This window comes from Notolepis coatsorum (assembly GCF_963971535.1).
Source record: "Notolepis coatsorum genome assembly, chromosome: 7".
Classification (NCBI taxonomy): domain Eukaryota; kingdom Metazoa; phylum Chordata; class Actinopteri; order Aulopiformes; family Paralepididae; genus Notolepis; species Notolepis coatsorum.
Genome location: NC_140171.1, coordinates 159,147,207 through 159,167,540, shown reverse-complemented (window position 1 = coordinate 159,167,540; position 20,334 = coordinate 159,147,207). Strand labels below are relative to the sequence as shown.

Sequence of the window (20,334 nt, the reverse complement as noted above, 5' to 3'; positions counted from 1 at the left end):
TTAACCAGGTTATGATTATATGACACAACGACACTTTGGAGACCTGTCTCGTGCCCAGTAATATCTCAACTAGGAATTTCATAATTTTTTTTTTATGAGAACACTGGGTGGGGGGGGGGGGGGGGGGTTGCATCAAGAAACAGTTTTACATACTCTGCTTGATAACTGTGAACAAGAATTGGGTTTTGAACCATCTCTGACAATAAACTTGGATATTGGTTACAATTTGTTACCGATGAGCTCTCTTTAAAAAAATATTTGTTCCATGCTGATGTTTAGAGGACATTAGGACATTAACAAACAAGAAGCATTAACCCGTTCCTCCACACATCCACATATCCATTTGACATGATAAGCTGTTGAAAGGAAAAACCCATGGATATATGGAAAGGAGTGGTGTCGCCATCTAGTGACGGCATTTAATACTACAGCAAGGGCAACTGACAATGAAGAGACTTTGTGAGCTTATGCAATATGTTTACAACAACGGGTTGCAGGGGTTGCAGTTAAAATGTATATTTTTTTAAGTAGAAATGCAGCACAACAGAATAAATGAAAAGAAAACCAGTTATAATATGTATCATGGAGATAAACTTAAGTAATGTGATACATATTACACAATTATGACTTATCCCCTGTGAATATAGCATGTTGCTAACCAATGTGTATGTAATGTAGGCTATTTGTGCTTACGAGACTTAAAGTAGCTCGGACACTACAGTTCTTTGTGTCTGCAGTTAGAACTATTATATAATGTTCCACAGTGGCTTGATTGATTGATTGATTGAAAACTTTATTAACAGATTGCAGAATGTGTAGAATACAGTACAGCTCAATACACACAATTGTTAAGGGGATGCAGACCAGAAAGACTTTCGTCTTGTTTACATCAGGGTCCCCCATTTTCAATTCATCATAACAATTCATCACAATTCATAATTCAGTGGCTTGGCTAAGCAAATGGTTTGCCCTTCTACTTGGGGAAATGGATGTGTAGCTCAGTCGTGTTATGTTCTGAGTACAAACAAGTTGGTGAGTAGCTGGTAGTTGTTGTGAGGTACTAGTTTACCTCCACTACACACAGAGAGGAAGCAGTTCAGATCCCAGGCTCAACCTTCAGAGCACAGCCCACTCTGTGGGGTTCTAGTTTACCTCCACCACACAGACAGAAAGCAGCAGTTCAGATCCCCCCCACTCTGCTCCCACTGTGTTTACCTCCACCACACAGAAAGCAGCAGATCAGATCCCCTCTCAACCTTCACCCCCCCCACTCTGCTCCCACTGTGTTTACCTCCACCACACAGAAAGCAGCAGTTCAGATCCCCTCTCAACCTTCACCCCCCCCCCCCCACTCTGCTCCCACTGTGTTTACCTCCACTACACAGAAAGCAGCAGATCAGATCCCCTCTCAACCTTCACCCCCCCCCCCCCACTCTGCTCCCACTGTGTTTACCTCCACCACACAGAAAGCAGCAGATCAGATCCCCTCTCAACCTCACCCCCCCCCACTCTGCTCCCACTGTGTTTACCTCCACCACACAGAAAGCAGCAGATCAGATCCCCTCTCAACCACACCCCCCCCCCACTCTGCTCCCACTGTGTTTACCTCCACCACACAGAAAGCAGCAGATCAGATCCCCTCTCAACCTCACCCCCCCCCCCCACTCTGCTCCCACTGTGTTTACCTCCACCACACAGAAAGCAGCAGATCAGATCCCCTCTCAACCTCACCCCCCCCCCACTCTGCTCCCACTGTGTTTACCTCCACCACACAGAAAGCAGCAGATCAGATCCCCTCTCAACCTCACCCCCCCCCCCACTCTGCTCCCACTGCGTTTACCTCCACCACACAGAAAGCAGCAGATCAGATCCCCTCTCAACCTTCACCCCCCCCCCCCCCACTCTGCTCCCACTGTGTTTACCTCCACCACACAGAAAGCAGCAGATCAGATCCCCTCTCAACCTTCACCCCCCCCCCACTCTGCTCAGCCTCCCACTGTGTTTACCTCCACTACACAGAAAGCAGCAGATCAGATCCCCTCTCAACCTTCACCCCCCCCCCCCCCCACTCTGCTCCCACTGTGTTTACCTCCACCACACAGAAAGCAGCAGATCAGATCCCCTCTCAACCTTCACCCCCCCCACTCTGCTCCCACTGTGTTTACCTCCACCACACAGAAAGCAGCAGATCAGATCCCCTCTCAACCTTCACCCCCCCCCACTCTGCTCCCACTGTGTTTACCTCCACTACACAGAAAGCAGCAGATCAGATCCCCTCTCAACCTTCACCCCCCCACTCTGCTCAGCCTCCCACTGTGTTTACCTCCACTACACAGAAAGCAGCAGATCAGATCCCCTCTCAACCTTCACCCCCCACACTCTGCTCCCAGGGTGCTTTGCGAGGGGCTGCTGACAAGTGGATCCAAGATGGCGTAGAAAGTAAAGCTAGGTAAGTGTTTAGACTTCCTTCATTTTCACTTGTCTTTTTCTGTGCGAGGACAACGAGTTGAATCCCGCCCGTAACGCGTTATGAGACTAACGAACCTTGTAAGTTCACGCCCGGACAACAATACAACGCAGTGCCGAGTAGATAGGCCAAATAAAACCGTGCCAAGTGTGCAGGCCCCGAGCCCGCTCCTACAGCTAACACGGCTAGCTTAGTGTTAGCGAGCGAGCTAACAGTTTAGAGCCGAGAAGGGCCTTGTTTTGTCTTGTTGTCCGCCTCGCTGCTGGACGGGAGACGTGTTGTTGTTGCTGTTTATTCGTTGCAAACGTCGAGTGTCGGGTTAGATCAACAACAACAACAACAGGCGGAAGACATTCGGTCCAGGTGTTGCAGCACCGCCGCGGTCTCTGCTCGGGGCTCGAACCCAGAACCCAGGCAGCAGCTCGCCTAGGAGGGATCCTGCAGAACAAACTGCACTTTGTGGAGCGTTTCGCATTCGCTTCTGAGGTCCTCTTTAACGTCCTTCTGTGGTCAAAGTGGCTGGATACATGTGGCAAGTTCTCTCTTTTTATCACGTCGCAGCGAAACCGCTCAGTCTTGTCTCCCAACATATGTTTCAATCTTGATGTTATCTCGATGTTGGGCTCCAGGTCTCCTGGGCTGCACAGCCAGCTCACATCTACCTCATATACACTCATATACATACAAGCAAAACATATACATAAACAGACACATGCATGTATATATACACATGCAAACTGAAATATATACACAGTCACACACAATGTTATATACACACATACACATGCACACATACATAAACACAGACACACACAAACACAGACACACACATGCTATATATACACACATGCAAACTGAAATATATACACAGTCACACACACACAATGTTACATATACACATGCACAAATGTACATAAACACAGACACACACATGCATGTATATACACATGCACAAACAGAAATATATACACACACATACAGTACATGCAGTATACATACACACCAAACAAACACCTAAGAAACAGCAGCAGAGCCTCGGTGATACCCCTCCAACGTGTTTGTTTTAGTTCTGGCACGCAAACAGACATGGTACATCTATTCTTGACTGACCCGGAATCTCAAAATAGACTGTTTATATTTTTGCCACCAGTATGGAGGAGTGACCTTTTTGGTGTATTAACCAACATGTCAAATACAGTAACTAACTAGGCGGCATATTGTGAATGTCTTATTAACACGACCTACTTCTTATTGTAATAGATTTACTGAGTGCAGGTTATTCAAATACATGCGTGTGTAAATACAAATACACAATGGATATGTACATTTATGTGCACATGTTAGGCTATATGCTCAGTTAACTATTGTTCAACTGTAAAGTCAAAATACTTTCTAGGATAGCCACATGTAGGGCTTTATACTACTCAAAACACAGCAATTACTTGGACATTGTAATGAATAGGAGTTGGCACTCAAATAGTCAAACCAAAGTGTCAGTTTATGTCTCAGCTTTCATCATAAATCCCTGGAATAATGTTTGATAGTCTGATGCCAAAATGTTTGGACCAAGGGCCCAAACATAATATTTGACATTATTTAGAAATGTAGCAATTAGACATTAGCTTCTAATGTCTGCAGGTCCTTAAGTCTTAAATTCACATTTACTAATAAAATGCTAAAAGTATTAAATGGTCTTAAATTATGTTTGGGAAGGTCTTAAATATGTATTTATTGAATGCTGTAAGTAGGGTCCAAAATTAACTCCAATCACCAAATGCCTGTAAAATTATTCTTTGTATAATTTTATAAAAATGCCTTGTTATCACATTACAGCCTTTCATCATCAGGTGGCTTCTTCATTCCGAAGGTTGCCTATCACTCTCCAACCCATTCTGTCCCCACTTCTTCTCTCCAACTCTGTGACTCCGCCTCTCACTCCGCTCCAATCACAGACGTCGTCTACCCAGCCTCTTCTTGGTCTTCCACTTCCTCTCTTTCCATCCACCTTCCCCATCACCACCTTCTTTAACATCTCCCCGCTGGATCCTCTCAGCACGTGCCCGCACAACTCCATCTTTCTCTTTTTCAACCTCTCCAGCAGCTGTCCTCCTTGCATATCCGCTCTTCTCAGTACCTCCTCATTCTTGATCTTATCCTTCAATGTTATCTTCAGTATCTTCCTCAGCGTCCACATTTCAAAAGAGTCTTATCATCCTCTTTGCCTCTTCATTCAGCGCCCATTCTTCTGCTCCGTATGAAAATACTGACATAACATACATTTCCAAAATCCTCGTCTTTGTTTTCCAACTAATGTTTCGTCTCAATAATTCTTTATGGTTCCAGAATGCGCCCTTTGCAATTCCGGTTCTTCTCTTAATGTCCACGTTAGCTCTTCCACCTTCACTGATCCAGCTTCCAAGGTACATGTACTCCTTCACTTGTTCAAGTTTTTCTCCATCCACCTGTATTTTACAAACAGTTCCTGGTGTTTTTTCAATGATCATTACTTTAGTTTTCTTTGTTGCGACATTCCATAGTTTTTGCATTCGACATTCAGCTTATTCATCATGTCCTGTAGATCTTCTTGACAGTTACAGACTATAGTGGTGTCATCAGCGTATCTTATATTGGTGATGTTCTCTTCGCCAAGTTTTACTCCTTTCCCTCCTCTCAGACCTTTTTTCATCAGTGATTCACTGTACATATTAAAGAGTACAGGGGACAAGATGCATCCTTGTCTTACACCCTTCTCCACCCTGCTTTGGTCTTTGCTATTTGTGTTCTCAAACTTTGTCCCCTAGTGACCACCGTCTGTTTGGATGGCATGGAGGAGTTAGGAGTTTACAAACACTGCAAACACTGTAGGTTACTTTCGACTTAATTTTTTTTTGATCCACTTTTTCTCCCATTTTCTATATTTTCTCCCATCCCAATTTCGTATCATCCAATTCAACCCTCCCCTGTCACGGACGCTGTTTCTTGCCTCCCACAAGCCGGCTGCAATGTGGACTAAGTCATACATAGCACAAGTCCCCTCCGGTACTTGAGGTAACAGCAGTCGCATCTTTTCACCTGCGCAGCTCGATCTCTCAGTGGCGAGGAGTAACGCGTGGGAGGCTCACGCTGCCCCAGACACTTCCTGATTCTACTGCGCAGGCGCACAAACCAACCTGTAGGAGTCGCTGTCCACAACGCCCGATCCCCACCCATCAGTTTCCCACCCCCTAATACGGCCAATGTGTATTAGTACGGACGACCAGCTAAACTGAAAGCAAATGTGGAGCGCTGGGCTCGAACTGACGAGCCCAGCGTCTCCAGCATTTCGTGGCGAGTGCCTTGCTCACTACGCCACGTAGCCGCCCTACTTTCGACTTAATTTGAACCCTTTCTCATATGCTTCCGTTTAGCTGTTAAAGGTGCTATAGATAACATTTGTATGTAGACTAATTATTTAAAAAAATACAATACAAATATTGGTACCGGGCCAATATTTATATCACATCACAAATAGGTCAATACAGTCCGTATTAAGTGATGTTGTGTTTCTTTTTCAAATGTAGCCAAGAGTAAAGACCCTAACCCTATCAAAACGGCAGTCAAAGTGTATATATTCAGCACTGTTTATTTAACAATGATTTTAAGTGTTAATAATCTAAATATGAGCTTATAAAAATCTCTGCACATTGCACCGGAAAACAGACGATTTAGACGCAAGAAGAAGCACTCATGATTCATGAAATCGCTGTAGTCCTCCTAAGAAAGAGGAGACCCAGGGCTTTCGATGGAAGTCTACATTTCATAAAGCTACAGTACCCAGCTCACACCAGCCGCCGACAACGGAAGTCCAACCATTTTTCTCTTCCAAATATTGACGTAATTTTCGTGATTATATCTCACGGGTTGAAACAAACCTCAACGTTATTGCCATAAAATACAACCTGTATTGTTTCTTTACCTTCCTGTGAACATCTAGAAAAAACCTGCATCGCAATTCGGTAAAAAATGGTGGAGCTATGGACATTATACAAAAATAACTGTACTTACAGTAGATTTCATTCATGGTCTTTGCTGCCCTGTAACGGGCGCCTGGTGGTACTAAATCCAAATTTAACTCTGCCATTGGAAAGAGGAGATTTCTTCTCTTCCATTTACTTGGCTATGTGTTTTTAGGCAAACCTTCTGAAATATGGCTAGGGCTTAACTCATTCAGCGCCAGAGGGCGCTGTGTACTGTGTGGTTGAAAGGCTAACGCTTTAAAGTATAGGAATACGTGGCAGTGTTTGCAGGGCTATAACTATATTATATATTATAGCTATGGATACAATACTATTGCCCATTTGACCTCGAGTATCTATCGTTCAATATGTGAAAAAGAAAAAAAATGTGCATCCATATATTCCCGTTTTATACCGTGGTGAATATAAGTATGGTTTTAGGGTAATTCATGGGAGGCTGGTAATAGCCCCCAACGTGTATTATACTAAATGCATTGGCGTTCCGTCCCTACACACGCTACAATTAAAAAATCAAATGCATATGATAGGTATTATGTTCCATCATGAATGCTGAAAGGTGGGGGGGGGGGGGGGGGGGGGGTCGTTCTTTTATAATTTGATCGTCACCAACGGAATACGTTATGTACTAACGTTACGCGCATACGCTCGGATCGCAATGAAGGCATGCTTTGATCAATGCAAGATTGATATAATATAGCCCTTACCTTGACTAGGATCTGCCCCAAAAAGAATAGTCAAGTCAAGAGTTTTATTTGTCACAGCATACAACAAGCATACAGTGAAATGCGGGAGGTCATGCCCACAGCGATTGTGCAATAATACAAGTAATAAGAATAGGAATGAGAATAAGACATTTGTGCAATAATACAAGTAATAAGAATAAGACATAACAGGTATAATGTACATAAAGTTTACAAAAAGCATGGTAAGACATGCTAAGGTCCTGCGATAGTGTAATACAATGTTAGCTATGGATGAGGCACTGGGTCTTATGTACACTACTATACAATGCTATACATCTACACTTATACTATATATCCTTATGCTATCTTGCTATATCCATCTATTTACTATACAAGAACCACTCCCATTCTTAAAAAAAAAGAATGTGTGTCCACTTTTTCTTCTTATTTTCTATTTTTCTCCCATCCCAATTTCATATTGCCAATTCTCCCCTCCCCTGTCTTGAACGTTGCTAGACTATGCCTCCCACTGGTCACTCGTAGTGAGGATAGAAGCCTTGCATCACGTGTCCCCTCCGGTACACGAGGAGGCAGCCTGTCGCATCTTTTCACCAGACAGAGCGGACTCTCAGTGGCAAGGAGTAACGCGTGGGAGGCTCACGCTGCCCCCGATACTTCCTGTCTCTGCTGTACAGGCGTCACCCAACCGACCTGTAGGAGTCGCTGTCCACAACGTCCAATCCCCACCCATCGACTTTCCACCCGCTACCTCTGCCAATTGAGATTGTATGACGACTGGCCCAAGCCGGAGGCAACGCTGACTCGGGGAGTCGGCTTTTAAAGTGACCTTTTCATTGTGTAAAGTGACCGTTGAGTGTGAGCGTGTGCAGCATATGTGTGTGTGTGTGTTCATGCTAAAGTGACTGTTAGTGTGTGAGCGTATACAGTGTGTGTGTTGTGTGTGTGCTCGTGTGCTTGTGTGTGGAGAGTTCAGTGTTCAAGACTCTGATGGCCTGGGGGAAGAAGCTGAGCCGAAGTGTCTCTGTCCTAGTGCCTAAAAAAAGGTTTGGTTCCGGTTGTCGATAGAGCTGCCGCGATTACCGCGGTATCGCTGTTACATCACGGCCACCGCAGAGTTAGGCTGAATACCGCATCACCGCTGTTTTTTATAATAATAATAAAGTACCCTGCTCTCGTTGGGCTTGCGGCTCTGCAGATATACCCTACTCCTCTGTCGAGGTTCCAAGCGACCCTATTGGGTACCAGAAAAGTCACGTGAAACATTGCAGACCACTGATTGGTCAGAAGAGAAACGCGTCACACGTTGGAGCGTCCTGCAGTGTATTACCACCAATCGGCAAGCGCGTATTCGTTTTTTACGTCCTGAATGTCAGCCATTGATCAGAGCTCACAACACTGCTAATAACGTTAGCTTTAGCTCCCCGCCGGAGTGGACTACCATCGCTCCTCAGGAGTACTAAACTAATGATTTTACTGCAACGAATGTTATAATAAAAGCCCTTCGTTCTATACACTTGTAGGGATGGGAATCGAAAACCGGTGGCTCCCGTGACTTTCGATTCCCTTATCGCTGCCAGGTTTTTCCTGCAGTTGCGCAATAACGTTAGCGTTAGCATGTAGCCATGGCAGACTCTATTTGATTCATTAAGGGCTCGAAATTGCCTGGGTTTTGGTAATATGCTCCCGAAATGCTCCCGCTGTTTGGCTACTTCTATGTGCAGTGAAAACTACTTGAATGCTTTAGAACCTAGTCATTGATTTAGTTCAGGGTGAGCTAAAATTAGCCGCGGAGCTAACGCTAGCTAACGTGAGCTAACGCTAGTTAATCAAGCTCTCAGAGAGAGATAAACAGCTGACAGCGGATAGTACAGGTACAAATACAATAAAACAGCGGGTGGGGGCTGTTGTGTAAACCTTGTACTCTTTAGTTCACATATAATAAGAGACGGAGTGTTTGTTTACTAGTCTGTACTCTGTAAGACAGGAAGTACCGTGGTGCAACATACAAATGTGTCCGTGTAGCAACACAAGCCAATACCTTACAGGACAGGGGCCCGGGGAGGGAGCTCTGTGTGTGTGTGTGTGTGTGTGTGTGTGAGACCGAAGTCAGAGGAATAACAACCTGTTATTCAATAGATTAAATTAGTTTAAGAATAAAAAAATAAATACATTTTAAGAGAATCTCAAATACATTATTTTATTTAAGTGTAGGCTATAGTTAATGTTTTATTTTTTACAGTTTTTGTATTTTTCTGACATGGTAAATGGCTGCTTTTTTATATAGCGATAAAAGCGCTTTACACTTTGTTCCTTAAATTTTACCCAATCACTCACACATTCACACAACGACGGCGTAGGCAACCATGCAAGGTGCCAACCTGCTCATCGGGAGCAGTTAGGGGTTAAGTGTCTTGCTCAAGGACACATCGACACGCTGCCCGGGAGGAGCGGGAATCGAACCGGGAACCTCCGGATTGCCAGACGACTGCTCTACCTCCCGAGCCACTGTCGCCCCTGACATGGGGGCTCAACAATAAATGACAATCAGAAATGTCAAGTTGCATGTTGTTATTCTAACCAGCTTAGTTCTGTTGCATTTCCAATTTATTTATTTAAATTATAAATTGATCAGGTATCGAGAAGGGAATCGATAAAGAATCGAATCGATAAGCAGAATCGATAATGGAATCGTATCGATAAAATCCTATCAATTCCCATCCCTAGTTAACGGTATGCCGAGTTCATACTACACTACACGTATGAACTCGACGTAATGTTAACGTTACTCCGTTTCCATGAAGTGTTTAATTAGCAGCAATCTGTTGTTGAAAATGTAAAGTTGAAATGGAAATGCGAGGACAGGAAGCCGTCATCAAATCGTTGTAGTCATATTGTAGTCTTTTAGTCTTAACACTTTGAGCGCCACGCCTGGTTTTCCGTTTTACCGGCTGAATGCCACCATCGGCGCCAATGTTAACGTTAATATCGCCTAATCTATGTTTTAAATTATGGCTATGTGTCTAATCTGCCCATCGCATTATCAAAGACTATTTTCCAGTCAGTGCTGTCAAGGCAGATTGTTTTTTTTATCGCATCGTTTCCGTTTCAGAGCAGTTAGAAAAGCCCCTGTTTTGATATAAAAAACAGCTCATTCTGGAGCATTCTATGAAAATCGTCTTTTAGTGGAATATTCCACAACGTTGATATTCGTCGGCCTTTTTATGAATCGTTTTCAAATAAACGCTAGATGATCAATATTATACGTGCACGCAAGCACATTACGGCCGCGCACGGATAATCGCTCCGTTGATTTCCTCACAGACTTTTACAGTGAAACCGAAAGAAGACATTTCACAAAACAGCTTATAACTTCATCAAACTTACTCTGATTATCCTAACACTGATAACATAGAGTCCTTACCTGACATCAGATGGTATCCAACTGGTATATTCCAATTCCTGATCACCATTCGAAAAAATCGATACGTGTATGGATCCAACGCGATACTGTAGATCTCCATGATCAGCGGGGATCTGAGGTTCCAGAATGAACTGTGGTAACCCCGGCTGGATCAGTGAACTGGAAAATGTGGAGTACCGGATTTTTTTCCCCATTTCATTTTCATTGAGTCCATTCCAAAATCACTTATGTCATCTGGGAGACGACAGGGGGCGCTTTTTTCCACAGTGATCGCCGGCGCCGCTCGGCTATACTCGGGTAGGCTCGGGTGATGCAATAATTTTTCAGATCGCTAAAAAAAAAAGAAAAAAAATTCTGAGAAATCTCGTGAGTGGCTAGCAACCACCTATAAAAAAACCAGAGAAATCTCGTGAGTGGCACTCAAAGTGTTAACTAAAAGATTTTAACAAAATAAAAAGCAGCAGCACTATTGCATAATTGAGTCATGTTTGCTCTGTATTTCTTTCTTTAGGGGAGTAGGACATTTGTTTCACAGTTTTAGCATGATGTTTTATAGATGGCTAGGTTAAACACAGGTTTTAGTTTTTAAGAGGGGGGGTTTGATTTGATTTGATTGAAGTTTATTTCAAATATGCAACACAACAAACAAACATCAAGTACATCAACACCTCGTGTGTGTGTGTCTTTATGCAGATTTTTATGCAGTTTTAAAGCACTGTGGCTTTGTTCTGAATGCACTTTGTTGTAGTTGTAGAGAAAAGAAAATGCACTTGACTTTAATGCACATTTTATTGTATGCAAAGAGAAAATGTTTAAATTGTACAATCTTTCAGCAGTCAGTCTGGAATTAATGTATGCATTCAAAAGTGCTGAATAAATGTTTTATGGGCCCATAATAGTGATTATTAATATTATTTAAGTTAAGTTTTGCCATAATCATTAGGGATGCACCGATATGAAAATTTGCCACCGATACCGATTGTTCAACTAACACAATCGGCCGATACCGATATTTGTGGCAAAAAAAATATTTGTAATTATTTATATATTTTTTGTAATATATATATATTTTTTTTGTAATTATTATAATTTTTTTAATGAAACTACTGTATATTTATGTGTTTGTATTTGTAGGCCTCTTTACTTAAAAAAAGGAAACATCAAGAAATATGTTTATGGTATTAATTCCACCATGCCATGTAGCACTATCCCTCTCCCAGTATGGTCTGCTGGCCTGCAGCTGGATACTATTGTCTCAACCAGAGCTCTCAACCAATGCAATTAGAACAATTTTGATTGACAGTCGATTCGGCCAATTACGTCACACCGCTAGCACCCACCTCCTGCTGTTCTTACCACCAATCGGCAAGCGTTTATTCATTTTCTACTTCCGGGCATGCAGCCATTGATCTGCTTGCGAGAACCACAACAAGCTTACCGTAGCTAATACGTTAGCTCCCCGGCCCGCCGACCAGCGCTCCACAGGATGACCAAAACGAGGCATAAGGATTTTACTGCAACGAATGTTATAATAAAACAAAGCCTTTCTATACATTTGTCTGATTGAAAACTTTATTAACAGATTGCAGAATGGGGGCGGCTACGTGGGCAAGGCGCTCGCCACGAAATCTGGAGACGCTGGGCGTGCCTGTTCGAGCCCAGCGCTCCACATTTGCTTTTAGTTTAGCTGGTCGTCCGTACTAATACACATTGGCCGTATTAGGGGGTGGGAAACTGATGGGTGGGGATCGGGCGTTGTGGACAGCGACTCCTACAGGTCGGTTGGTGCGCCTGCGCAGTAGAATCAGGAAGTGTCGGGGGCAGCGTGAGCCTCCCACGCGTTACTCCTCGCCACTGAGAGATCGAGCTGCGCAGGTGAAAAGATGCGACTGCTGTTACCTCAAGTACCGGAGGGGACTTGTGCTATGTATGACTTAGTCCACATTGCAGCCGGCTTGTGGGAGGCAAGAAACAGCGTTCGTGACAGGGGTGGGTTGAATTGGATGATACGAAATTGGGATGGGAGAAAATATAGAAAATGGGAGAAAAAGTGGATAAAAAAAAAACAGATTGCAGAATGGATTGGGTACAACTCGGGGCTCTATGAGCAACGGAAGGAACTGAGCTAGTATGAACGAGTAATGCTGGCTACTTGCTATGTTCGGGTAAATACTATGCTGATGTTATTGAACGTGTAACACTAACTATATAACGTTAATGCCACAAAGCGAATGTTTGTCATTTTAACAGCAGATTTTCTTAAATGCCATCTTCCCGAGAGAGGGGTGTTGACGGGGAGCTCTGATGGGTTCGCTTGGTTGTGTTATTAGCATTGAACAGCTAACCGAAAGCTAGCGTTAACTAATGTTAAAGGTTTAGCCATAACGTTACCTTGGCTAAAGTTGGGGCTATTCATAATCCAGCAATAATGGCTGCAGACCTGCAAGCAAAGTACAGCAAGTTGGCAAAGGAGTATTCCAACGTAAATCACATTTTCACCAGTAACGTTAGTCTTTCCATCTCCCGGTAGCTCATGCTAGCTAACCTAGCTCACGTTAGTGTCGTCACTGAGCGACCACCTCGCGTACACAATTAATGACATGTTGCGGACAGCCATTTCGGTGACGATGTTTAGCTTTTAGTGCCAAATGATAAGAGTCTGAAGCGGAGTCTCAAAAGAGAATGTTGAATATTTAGTAGTAACTTTGATGCATTAGGCCTAACAAAAATAATAGTTGGTTTCAGGTTGGTTGTCAGTTTGGCCATGGGTAGGTAGGGAATTTATTTTATTTTATTTTTTTATTTTATTCTTTCCCACGGCGACTATGGATAGGGAATTTCTTTATTTAATTAAAATGTTCACAACAACATGGATGCATGTACTCTGCCAGCATGTTTAATATCCATAATACTAAATGTTTGACTAAGATTTCTATGAAACTTTATTCTAAAAAAAAAAAAGAGAAAAAAATCGGATTTTTTTTTTTTTTTTTTTTTTAAATATATAATTTTTTTTTAAAACTCATAAAATATATTGGGTCGCACCTAAATCGGCAGGGTCGGTCGGCAACCTGAAACCAACCATTATTTTTGTTAGGCCTTAGCTTGTGTGTGTGTGGGGGACTGGGGGCGGCGTTGTGCAGGACGCGACTGAACTTTTTTTTGCCTTTTGACGCAACACAAATTGATGGATATTTATTGGCTACTGCCATCGGTACATTTGAGCTAGGCCGATTGCAGTCAACAAGGCACTTATCGACCGATACCCGACCGATACATCGGTGCACCCCTAATAATCATGTCTTTAGCCATAATCAGGTAGCTAAAAAAATAAATACATTATATATATATTTATATTAGGGCTGGGCGATATGGCCAAAAACGTTATCGCGATAAAATTATAAAATTATTTTCATATAACTCGATATCGATAATTATCGTCGATATAATGTCTGTCAAGTTTAATTAACTTTTTATGCCCGGCGCCGATGGACGGGCTATTAATAGACTTGTTTTGCTGCTGCAAATGTCTCGAGAGTCGAGTTGATGTCGTCATCAGTCCACGCACGTTAGCAGTTAGCCATAGCAAGCGGAGTATCTCATGACAATGTACTAAATATGACCATAAAATACTCTGTTCCGCCCCAATACATTGCAACGACGTCCACCGTATACCCCACACTACTATAACAGTTACCCTCAGAATTCAAAACACACACCAACTCGGCAGGTAAACTGTAAAATAGCGCCGTGCAAGCTAAATATCCTAGCCAGCCTCGTTTCCCCAAGCGGTGTATTCCATGACAATGTACTAAATATGACCATAAAATACTCTGTTCCGCCCCAATACATTGCAACGACGTCCACCGTATACGGCCACACTACTATAACAGTTACCCTCAGAATTCAAAACACACACCAACTCGGCAGGTAAACTGTAAAATACCGCCGTGCAAGCTAATTATCCTAGCCAGCCTGTTGACTACTGGAGTCCTAGATTCCGGGTCTCCTTCCGCTGTCGGCCATCTCCTTCACTGATTGGTTGTTAGTGCGTGTGCTCATATCCAAGCTTGGAAAATCGATATATCGAAACTTTGCGACCACGTTTCATGTTTATTTCGAGGAAATAATTTATCGCGATAGTTATCGTTATCGTTTTATCGCCCAGTCCTAATCTATATTATCATTTTCGGCCTTTCGGCATTCGGTTTTCGGCCAACTGTTTCCTATTTTCGGTATCGATTTCGGCCAAGAATTTCCCATTCGGTGTATCCCTAGTCTTAACCCCTGTTCGCTCAACTGTTTGCATCTAGGCATTAGGGATGGGTACCGTTCACATTTGAACCGATACGGTACCGGTACCTGTGAATCGATACCGGTACCCAACGGTACCCTTTTTCGGTACTTTAGTCTAAAAAAATTTAATCTACAGCTACAATCTCGGTTGTAAAAAAATTAAATAAATCCAAACTTCAAATAACCACACTTTCGACTGTTTTCGGCTTGCCATTGCCCCGACTGCTTTGTTGTTGAATCAAGTCAAATCCTAGGTAAGCGTATATTGTGCGTGTGAACGTTGACGTGAGAAAAAAAAAAGAATACGAAAGCTTTTTTAATTTTTTTTTACAGTACCGAAATCTGGCACCGACGGATCTCACGTGAATCGGTACTCGGTAGTACCGACGTGATTCGGTAGGTACCTTTTAAAAGTACCTAATTCGGTACCCATCCCTACTAGGCACCATGTCCTTGCATAAGTACTTTGTAATGTCCTTCCACCGCTTGTTGTTTGTTTAGGGACTGCTTGTGTCTGCGCGCATCCGGCAACAACTGTCACTCAACATTGCTTTCAGATAATTCTGCTCTTTCTGTCTTTAAAAAATAAATAAAAATTATTATATATAAATATATATATTTTTTAATATAAAACCAAACCATGTCCAGATGATGTAGGAAGCATCTATCTTTCTAACTCATTCTTCTTCATTGTTTGCATCAGGGATGGGATGTCCTGTATCATGCTCACTGTGCTCCATTTCACCATGCATAATTTTTTTGTAGCCAATAGTGGGCCAACTTCTTGACTAGTTTATTATATTTGAATGGCAGCGTGCAGTTCACTAGCTTTGTTTGTTACATAACATTAGTAAATGTGAAAAAGTATTTTTACATTCAAAGAGCCTAAATGTAGCCTACGGTACATCCAGTAGAGTAGAATCTCTACCGTGGATTTCTTTATTTAAAAAAAAGAATTTGTATCTCTCTTTCTCCGATTTTTCTCTGTTTTCTCCCCGTCGTTGTGCCAATTCCCCCCCCTCCCCTACCTGGTTGTTGTGCGCATGTTCTCCTACCGGTCGGTACAAGGGAACCATGAAGTATCCGCATGCTTCCTCCGACAAGTGCGGCGACAGCCAGTGGCTCTAGTCTCTTCTCACTTGGCAGTGTAACGCGTGGGAGGTCACGCTGCTTTACTCAAGTCCTGCCTCCGCTGAGCAAGCGCCCAGACCTGACCTGTAGGTGTCGCTGTCCACATCGCCAGTTTCCCACCCACGGCTTCCCTCCCCCTAACTCAGCCAAACAAGTTAGTATAGCGATCAGCCCAAGCCAAGGCAATGCTGACTCCGGGAGTCGAGACCGCAGCCTCTTACATTGGTGACGAGCGCAATCTCCGCTTCGCCACCTGACCGCCACTATGTGGATTTCTACCGGTATACCACTTTGTTGGATTTTGATCATAATCAGCCACTTATCACCTCTTCATTGGTGTTCGTGTAGTTCCTGCGTTGTGTTTATTTCTCTCTCCGACATCGACCTTCTCATACTGGCTGTACAATCTTTGTCATTGTCAATCCGTAATCATAAGAATTCGACACTGGCAGCCTGATACCTTTCTTGGAAAAATGTTGTTTATTCCATAAACAAAGCCTCGTCATCAGATGTAAACTAGTTCTGTATTGTCCTTGAAAAGTATTTGGAAGAAACTAAATTCATTATCCTAATGGATATCTCCTTTCACCCCGCTCGGTGGTCGTCGCGGCCTAGCTGTTATCCTAAAAACCTTCCCTGTCGTCGTGGCACTTCAGTCCTCCCCTCCACCCCTCCCCGCGAGATCGGTTCAAAGTCTCTGATCAAGCTCTTCTCGTCTGTGCGTTGAATCTGAATCTCACTTACACCCGGAAGACACTCGCATTATATTATTCTCGCCATAGCAACGACAGGCCCGGCCCCTCTTCTCGTTGCTATGTGACACGCTGTCATAACAACTGCTGTTCACCTTTAACACACCCTAATAGGGCTACACGATTTTGAGAAATAATCTAATTGCGATTTTTCTGACAGATATTGCGATTGCGATTACATTTGCGGTTATAATAAAAAATCCCCACAGAGGTTTATTGTAAAATGCGGCTTGCATCTGGCCTACGCTGTGGGTCTTTTTGGGACGCGTGTAGCTTTATGCCAAGCAAGCAGTGCAAAAATTTACCGTAGTGGCGTGCAGTAATGCGCCTTTCATTTTCCGCCGCCCAGCGCCCAGGTCGCGCGGAAATAGGCTGTCTATTGCCATTCTCTTTGACAAACTCTAACCTTAACCAGCTCCTTAACAACGCCTAAACTTAACCGTTCTAACCTTAACCAACTCCGAAACAATGCCTAACCTTAACCTTAACCTTAACCATGCCTAACCTTAACCATAGAAATTATATTGCCATTCTCTTTGACAAACTCTAACCTTAACCAGCTCCTTAACAGCGCCTAAACTTAACCGTTCTAACCTTAACCAACTCCGAAACAATGCCTAACCTTAACCTTAACCTTAACCATGCCTAACCTTAACCGGCGAAAGAATACACGTTAAAAAAAAATCACGTTAAAAAATATTTTCGATGGGATTCGAACTCGCCAGCAAACGAGCCATAGGATCCACAGCCATGTGGCCTTGCCAATTGAGCTATTGCTAGATACTGAATAAGGGGCGGTGACTTATATATATTGAGCTCCGCTCGTGTCGAACCAAGGCGGGATCTCATGCGCATGCGCGGGCACCTCGCGCGAGCACGCCGGCGCACGCACGCACGCACCTGAGCGAGCACGCCGCCGCCGGTGCACGCACGGTAGCATTTGTCTGAAAAGAAGGGCGCTTTACCGCACTGGCGTGCGGTGACGAATGCGGAAGCATTTTTTGCACTGCTTGCTTGGCATTAAGGAAAACGCTTTTGGGACACCGAGCCTGAAAATGTTTCTTTTTACCTGGGAATCGATATCGGTACCCAACGGTACCTTTTTTTTCTGTACTTTATTCTCCCTCTCTGAAGTCTAAACTTCACAACACACAATCTAAAACCCTGTACCTCCCTCTCACAAACCGATCTTGTATCTCAATGGGACTTCCTGGTTACAAAAATAAATAAAAAATTCCTATTTTTTTTTTATTTTGCGATTTGATAATTGCATCATTTCAAATCGCGATTTCGATTTAAAATCGATTAATCGTGCAGCCCTACACCCTAAACGTCCGTTATATTGATGTCAACCTCTCCATAGTTCTGCCTGCTCAGTGCTTATCTAGTTGTTTATGGTACAAGCTGCCGAACGACCTCGGAGCACTGGGCTCTGTCTTAGTCTGCTGCTAACACTCTGTCGTCCTCCTCCTCCACCACCTCTACCTCTCTGACCTCCTCCTCCACCACCTCTTCTACCTCTCTGACCTCCTCCTCCACCACCTCTACCTCTCTGACCTCCTCCACCACCTCTACCTCTCTGACCTCCTCCTCCACCACCTCTACCTCTCTGACCTGGCTATAAGTAGATGCTGTCATCCACCAATATTTAACACTATATACACATTGAAAAACCTATATTTCCTTCAACTTGAACCGTTATACTACCCACACCTAGTCAGATAAATACACTGGAGAAAGCACAAGGCAAGGTTTTAGCGCTTTCACTTTTTTTCCGGAGAGAATAAATTCAAACGCGCACACGGCACACGCGCACGCGCACAATCAGCTTTTCTCAAATCAAGTGTTATTTATGAATGTGTGAGTCTGTATTACACTCAGAGGGAACTGTCTGACCACTTTCAACCTAAGTACAGAATAAAAAATAGCCATCTGTTATTTTGCCCTACAATAAATATAGTTACAACATATAAAAATAGCCCTGTTATTTTGGCCCTACAATAAAAAAAGAAAAACGAAATGCTAAATATATAATGCTAAAATGCTAAATGCTCTGAAGTATACAGTATTCACATAAGGTGCGGATAGAAATCGCGCACCGTTTTGCATGTGCAGAGCGAACACCGTTTTGCCTCTGATCTGGGGCTTTTTGTCAGCAATCTCAAAACTGTTGGCAAGTGGAAAATCAGGGCTATAATCATGTGGTCTGAACACCTCTCCCAGAGTTTAAAGCTAGGCTAGCCACTCCGCCCCTGCTTCCATTCATTGTTAGCTAGGCTAGCGTGCAGCAGCTTTCTACTGAAGGCACAGAGGAAACTGGTATCTTATTATCTTTTTGTCTGACTCTAGGGAAAGATGGTAAGCAAATTCCCCAACAGTAAAAGTAGAAATTGGAAATAGTTATCTTTTTGTTCAAAATGTTCAAAACGTTTTTCCAAAATAGCCTATTCAAAATGTTCTAAATAAAATAAAGAAATAATGGTACTGTTGTGTAAACTAATCTTGTAAAACCATTGAAATAATGAGGTGGCAGTTTAGACTTGTTTTATGCAGTGCCAATGGATAGGAATAATGGAGGTTGCTGTTCCATATGCCACCACTAGGTGCTCCCCTATAATAAATAATGGAGAAGCCTGTGCATTGAAGATTGCACTGCATGAAATGAGTTTGGGTCTAAACGGCCTCCTTGAACCCTTTCACTGCGACAATACACAGAAGGTTAACCCTTTCACTGCCACACAACAGCAGGTTAACCCTTTCACTGCCACACTACAGAAAGTTAACCCTTTACTATCACACTACCGACGGTGTGATAGTAAAGGGTTAACCTTCTGTAGTGTGGCAGTGAAAGGGTTAAACCTTATGCAACCAGGCTGCACCTACATTGATCCATCAATGAACGGATTAGAGATGTTCCGGAAGCTATTACTGTCCTATTAGAACCTAATGTAATCATGCCTTTGTGGATGGTAGGGCTGACCCCTATTAATCGATTAGTCGACTAATCGGTCGAAAGGAGCCGTAGTCGACTGGCCAACCTCTTAGTCGAATATAATAAAAATAAATATAAAAAATTAAAATATTATTATTATTTTTTTCATTCTTTCCAAAAGAAAAAAGGCCTAGAAGCACGGCTAACGCTAATGGCACGCATACCAGAGGCTAACTGCCTACGAAAACAGGCACAGAGGCACTGAAAGAGGATTTCACCCATCTAATGAACACACTAGACTAGACAAATATCAAGATGTATCCATCAGTGGACCAATTGCATGCTTTTGCAGAGGACAAGAAGCCTTCAGTCGACTCCTTCAGACATTAAGCACCCCCCACAGCCCAAATGGAATGATACAAAATAAAAATAAAAGAAAATGAAAGAAAAGTTTAAAAATATTATACCTTTCTTTTGTTTTCTTTTGTCGACCAATAGTTTTGGCCAATCCTAGTCGACCATCCAAATCCTTAGTCGGGGACAGCCCTAGTGGACGGTAACGTATTATCCATCAGTTCCAAAAGTTCACCAAACCTCTCTGTCCCATCAAAACGG

The 20,334-nt window shown here is 43.1% G+C and overlaps 1 protein-coding gene across 4 annotated transcripts in view; it reads left to right on the top strand.

Moving 5' to 3' along the window:
- The first annotated feature begins 2,422 nt into the window (after positions 1–2,422).
- helz (helicase with zinc finger) overlaps positions 2,423–20,334 on the top strand; it is a 186,608-nt gene continuing 168,696 nt past the window's right edge. For all 4 annotated transcript variants that reach the window (XM_084319194.1, XM_084319193.1, XM_084319192.1 and 1 more), the window contains exon 1: positions 2,423–2,449. The gene's annotated coding sequence lies outside the window, so the exon portion shown is untranslated. The remainder of the gene's footprint in view (positions 2,450–20,334) is intronic.